Below are 6,468 nucleotides of genomic sequence, written 5' to 3' on the forward strand. Positions count from 1 at the left end.
TGCAAATACGCTAAATATGTTCACAAATAAAAAAAAGATCTGTGAATATCTCTTTAACATTTACAACTTTCGATCAGGCATTTCTGAATCCATTTTGTATTTGTGGACCAAAAATGCGCTCGCGGATCTCAAATCTCTGTTCACGGATCTCAAATCTCTGTTCGCGGATCGTCTTTTTACACACACGGAATTTTGAGACATATTTTCCGCCGGTCTCGGCTGAAATCTACTCGTGTCACTCGGTTATTTTCGGAAACCACGTGATGGCCCGCTGATGACTACATTTCCGCATGATTTCAAAGTAAGAGCATGATGGTTTGTTTAATGCTCTGTTTTTGTATTATAATGAACAGCGGAACGTTAGATGCATTCCTCATCACCATCACCATCATCATCATCATCACCATCACCCTCATCATCATGTTATAGTGATACAGTTAGTTTGTGTTATTGGTTCAATACAGCATATCTCGAGCACTTTCGTTGATGTTGAAGTGCAGGCTATACGCCACTTCCGGGTCCCGGGGAGCAGCTGGCGGCGAAGCAGCCCAGATAAAACTCTTTCTTCATTGTTTGTTGTGTATTCAGTCAAGCGGGTCAAAGTTACAAAGCACTTCACATTTTATTAATCGCCCTAATTTGACTTTACCAGTGCAGTAATAAAGTAATCTGTAGAAAAGCACCGTATTTAGGTCAGCCTTCATAGTAACGCTACATTACATGTTATAATATTCATCGTGTCCTTTCTACTGATATATTCCTGTCTATTGCTTTCATTTGTATTTAATGTTATTGTGTTTATACTTGTTTCCACACATTTCACAATTTGGGATGAATGAAGTATCTATCTATATATGATATCCATCTATCTATCTATATCTGTCTGTCTATCTGTCTATCTGTCTGCCTATACCTACCTACGTACCTACCTACCAACTAGTTGTTTTGGTTGGAAAGGTTTTGTCATTGTATTGCTCTTTACCAGCACCTGCAGAGTACAGGACTTTACTTTGTAAATATTATATCAATACATTGGTTTCTAGCATATATCATTTGCAAGTGTTTAAAACAAATGTGGGATCCTGATTTCATAAAAAGAAAGACATTCATGATTGTCATATTTTATTATGTAGGATACAGGACTGGAATTATTCTTACTTTTTACTCCACTTCATTTATGCAACAACTTTATTTCATGTTATGATTAGATTGTTTTGCTTGTATCATCCTTTGCAAATACATAGTCACAATGCTGGAAACAGGGCTGTTTCTCTGAGAGACGTAGATAACCACTTATGAGAATATAATGCATTGGTGTATATTAAACTAGCCAACAGTATAAAAAGCACTACAAAAGTGTTGTCAATATTAACCATAAACATTTACATTAGTGAAATGACACATCAATCAATGTTTATTTTTATTTTCACATACACAGCCTTCATAGTAAGGCTACATTAAATGTTATAATATTCATCGTGTCCTTTCCACTGATATATTCCTGTCTATTGCTTTCATTTGTATTTAATGTTATTGTGTTTATACTTGTTTCCACACATTTCACAATTTGGGATGAATGAAGTATATAACCCCTTGCCCTTATTCCTCCGAGCTTAGCACTTTCTACTTTTGTTGTTATTTTGTTTTACTTGCTCGTAAGCGCGTTGAGCACCAGGAAAAGCGCTTTATAAATGTAATGTATTATTATTATTATTATTATATATGATATCCATCTATATATCCATATATCTTTCTATCTATCTATCTATCTATCCATATATCTATCTATCGATCTATCTATCTGTACCTGCAGAGTACAGGACTTAAATATTGTACATATTATATCAATCCTATAATATTTGTTTCTAACATTTAAAGTGCTTAAAACAAATGTGGGATATTCATTTGATAAAAGTAATTGACAAAGAAATTAACGATTGTCATATTTTATTATGTAGGATACAGAACTGGACTGTAGTCAAGTAAACTTACTTAATAACACATTCCACATACTTGTTCTTTGCGTCAGTGTTTCAATGTTATATTTTATAACCATATAAATTATTAAAACAATTAAAATACATGCCCTACCGTTGATTGTGCACACTTTTGCCTGAAATGAATCTCCCACTGCCAGGCCCACGCACAGTCAATATAAGTAATTATATTAATGCATAGGAATGTAGTGATACTTCTTTATTCTTCTTTTGTATACAATTATAACGGTACATAACAGCGGAAGAAAAGTATACATATTTTTAAAAACGGTTTTGTTTTTTGTGACAGAGATTACAGATCCCCTACATTGACTGGGAGGCCAGTGGTCATCTGCGTGAGGAACACTGGGAATAGTTGTTCCTGTCACCCGGAGTCCTCTGAGTGATCAACAGATGGAACACCTTAATGCTAATATTGACCCAATGTTACCATCAGATTCATTTGGAAAGGACATCTACTTGAACACATTACAGTTGGTTCTCTTTACGACTGGAAATTAAGAGCAATGGATCCATGGACTAGGAGCAGACAAAGTATTCAGATACTTGACTGAAGTAAAAGTCTTGCCTTTATAGTCTTACTTAAGTAAAGGTATGTAAGTACTAGCCAAATGGACTTACATTTGAAGTACTCATTATGCTTTAAAAGGTTCTCTGTGTTAACACTTTTGATTATATACCTGCATTAATGTGATGTGAAAAATAAAATAAAAATAAACATTGATTGATGTGTCATTTCACTAATGTAAATGTTTATGGTTAATATTGACAACACTTTTGTAGTGCTTTTTATACTGTTGGCTAGTTTAATATACACCAATGCATTATATTCTCATAAGTGGGTTATCTACGTCTCTCAGAGAAAAAGCCCTGTTTCCAGCATTGTGACTATGTATTTGCAAAGGATGATACAAGCAAAACAATCTAATCATAACATGAAATAAAGTTGTTGCATAAATGAAGTGGAGTAAAAAGTAAGAATAATTCCAGTCCTGTATCCTACATAATAAAATATGACAATCATGAATGTCTTTCTTTTTATGAAATCAGGATCCCACATTTGTTTTAAACACTTGCAAATGATATATGCTAGAAACCAATGTATTGATATAATATTTACAATGTAAAGTCCTGTACTCTGCAGGTGCTGGTAAAGAGCAATACAATGACAAAACCTTTCCAACCAAAACAACTAGTTGGTAGGTAGGTACGTAGGTAGGTATAGGCAGACAGATAGACAGATAGACAGACAGATATAGATAGATAGATGGATATCATATATAGATAGATACTTCATTCATCCCAAATTGTGAAATGTGTGGAAACAAGTATAAACACAATAACATTAAATACAAATGAAAGCAATAGACAGGAATATATCAGTAGAAAGGACATGATGAATATTATAACATGTAATGTAGCGTTACTATGAAGGCTGACCTAAATACGGTGCTTTTCTACAGATTACTTTATTACTGCACTGGTAAAGTCAAATTAGGGCGATTAATAAGATGTGAAGTGCTTTGTAACTTTGACCCGCTTGACTGAATACACAACAAACAATGAAGAAAGAGTTTTATCTGGGCTGCTTCGCCGCCAGCTGCTCCCCGGGACCCGGAAGTGGCGTATAGCCTGCACTTCAACATCAACGAAAGTGCTCGAGATATGCTGTATTGAACCAATAACACAAACTAACTGTATCACTATAACATGATGATGAGGGTGATGGTGATGATGATGATGGTGATGGTGATGAGGAATGCATCTAACGTTCCGCTGTTCATTATAATACAAAAACAGAGCATTAAACAAACCATCATGCTCTTACTTTGAAATCATGCGGAAATGTAGTCATCAGCGGGCCATCACGTGGTTTCCGAAAATAACCGAGTGACACGAGTAGATTTCAGCCGAGACCGGCGGAAAATATGTCTCAAAATTCCGTGTGTGTAAAAAGACGATCCGCGAACAGAGACTTGAGATCCGTGAACAGAGATTTGAGATCCGCGAACAGAGATTTGAGATCCGTGAACAGAGATTTGAGATCCGCGAGCGCATTTTTGGTCCACAAATACAAAATGGATTCAGAAATGCCTGATCGAAAGTTGTAAATGTTAAAGAGATATTCACAGATCTTTTTTTAATTTGTGAACATATTTAGCGTATTTGCAGATCCGTTTTACACTTGCAAATGTATTTGTGAGTTTGCAAATCTTTTAAATGCATTTGTGGATGTTGTTTTACATTTACAAATCACATATTTACACACAAATTATTTTTATGTTCACACAAATAATTATGAGACATATCTATGCCCATAGAAGTCTACACTGAAACTTAATTTAGAGCCGGAAAAATCGCGGGATCCGTGAATCCAGGTCAATGATCGAGAGAGACCAGTAGCCTACGAGGACTCAGAGCCGTAACATATAGCAGGCAGCAGATCCAGAGATCCAGCAGACTCGTCCCCATGCACGAATCTACAGCAGACTCAGCCCCTCCTCCGGCTCGCACGGCTCCCGCGAGTCCCACGGCTCCCGCGAGTCCCACGGCTCCCTCGACGAGTCGCAGCAGACTCAGAGATTTGCGGACTCACGGCTCACTCACGGCTCACGGCTCACTCACGGCTCTCGCGGGAGCCGGAGGAGGGGCTGAATTTACTGTTGATTCGTGCATGGCGACGAGTCTGCTGGATCTCTGGATACAACAACGTTGTAATGTGATTGTACACGTTATAAAGAGAGTAAAGAGTGACGCAATTTATAGTTTTAATTGTTACGTCACATCAGGTGTAGGACTCAAAGGACTCGGGTTAATCGAGAGGGAGACTCGTCACGACCGGCTCATTACTAGGATCCGGGTTAATGATCCGGATGAATCATGACTCGCCCATCTCTAATATATATATACAGACTATGGTGACGACACGGCTTTCTGAGAGCTGATTTTTAATGCCGGGAGTCCTCAGGCGGGCGGGGTTGAAGGGGGTTAACAAAAGGGAAGGTCGTAAAATATTAATCTTTATTATCCCATGACGAGTGAAATTGTTGTGCAGTAGTATTAGGCCTATAATATTTGAATATAGGAACACATTTGAGTTGTAATGATTAGGTAGGTGCAAAACCCAGATTGACACAATGGCTGAAAAGTTAATTACTTAAGTTTTTTTTTGCCATATATTAATTTACTGGGGAAACAAAGAACAAACTGAGAAACTTGTGATACTTGGTATTCGTTGCAATCACTGATATCTTTGACTTCAATGTATTGAGTGAGTTTCTTCAGATACCGATTTAGCGAATATATAGGAACTTTCAAAATGTAAATAAAATCTGTAACACAGGTTCTCTATTTTAAGTCAATATGGCGTGTGGTGCAGTGGGTTGTGCGTTGGTGTTCGGATCAGGGGTCACAGGTTCAAACCCCACTGCAGTCAGCATGTCGTTGTGTCCCTGGGCAAGACACTTCACCCCAAATGGCTCCTGTGGGGATTGCTCACAGTATTGAGTATGTAACTCGCTTTGGATAAAAGCGTCTAACAAGTGACATGTAATGTAATATATTAGAACATTGTTCTTAGTCAGTGTTATCTTCAAAGTAAATAAAGACAGGACCATAGGCTGGAGAAAACATATTATTTCTGTTTACTGAATTTATGCAAAATACTTATTAGTTATTTTTTGGATAAACATTTTACATACAACATATTTATTGTATTTCCCACATGTTTTGTTATATTTTACTCCAAGAGTACACAGTTGCTAAGATCCATTTCGACCATCATAACAGTAACACATTTTTAACCGATTAATGCAACATTCCTGAATTACGAAATGTACTTAGATATAAGCAAATAAGAACTGTATCACAATATATCATAAACTGTATCACAAAGGCTAAGACACCAAACGAAAAATAAATCATTATGCAAACAATTAAGAATCGTATTTAGCCTATAGGCGATAATTGGATAAAATCAATTAATCAATCCGTAAGCATTACTTTAAAGTTACAGCCAGTTGAGTCGAGGTATCTATATATTTATCTAATATATCATTCCAATCACTTGCACTATTTCACTATTTTTCCTTTTGTATTTATTTACTTGCACTATTTTTTTTCTGTTTATCTGTTTTATTGTGTTGCACTGTTGGAGGAGCCTGTGAACTAAGATTTTCATCGTTGTAACTACACTTGACGTATGACTAATAAAAGCCTTGAACCTTTAACCTTGAAGTAGGCTTATTGCAATATCCTTTACAAAAAAAATACTCAAGTAAAGCCCTGCTCAATTAAGTAGTTACTCTTAAACAAGATATTCAGTATTCCCTTAATTTAGTAACACATTGAGAACCAATTCACTTTTTAAACCTAATTTGGTAACTTTCCCCTACTTTCTGTCTAATGTTGTGTGACTGTATTCTAGTCAATGGTGTGAAGTTACTAACAACATTTAACCAATGACTTTTAT

Source organism: Pseudochaenichthys georgianus, chromosome 11 (assembly GCF_902827115.2).
Source record: "Pseudochaenichthys georgianus chromosome 11, fPseGeo1.2, whole genome shotgun sequence".
Taxonomy (NCBI): domain Eukaryota; kingdom Metazoa; phylum Chordata; class Actinopteri; order Perciformes; family Channichthyidae; genus Pseudochaenichthys; species Pseudochaenichthys georgianus.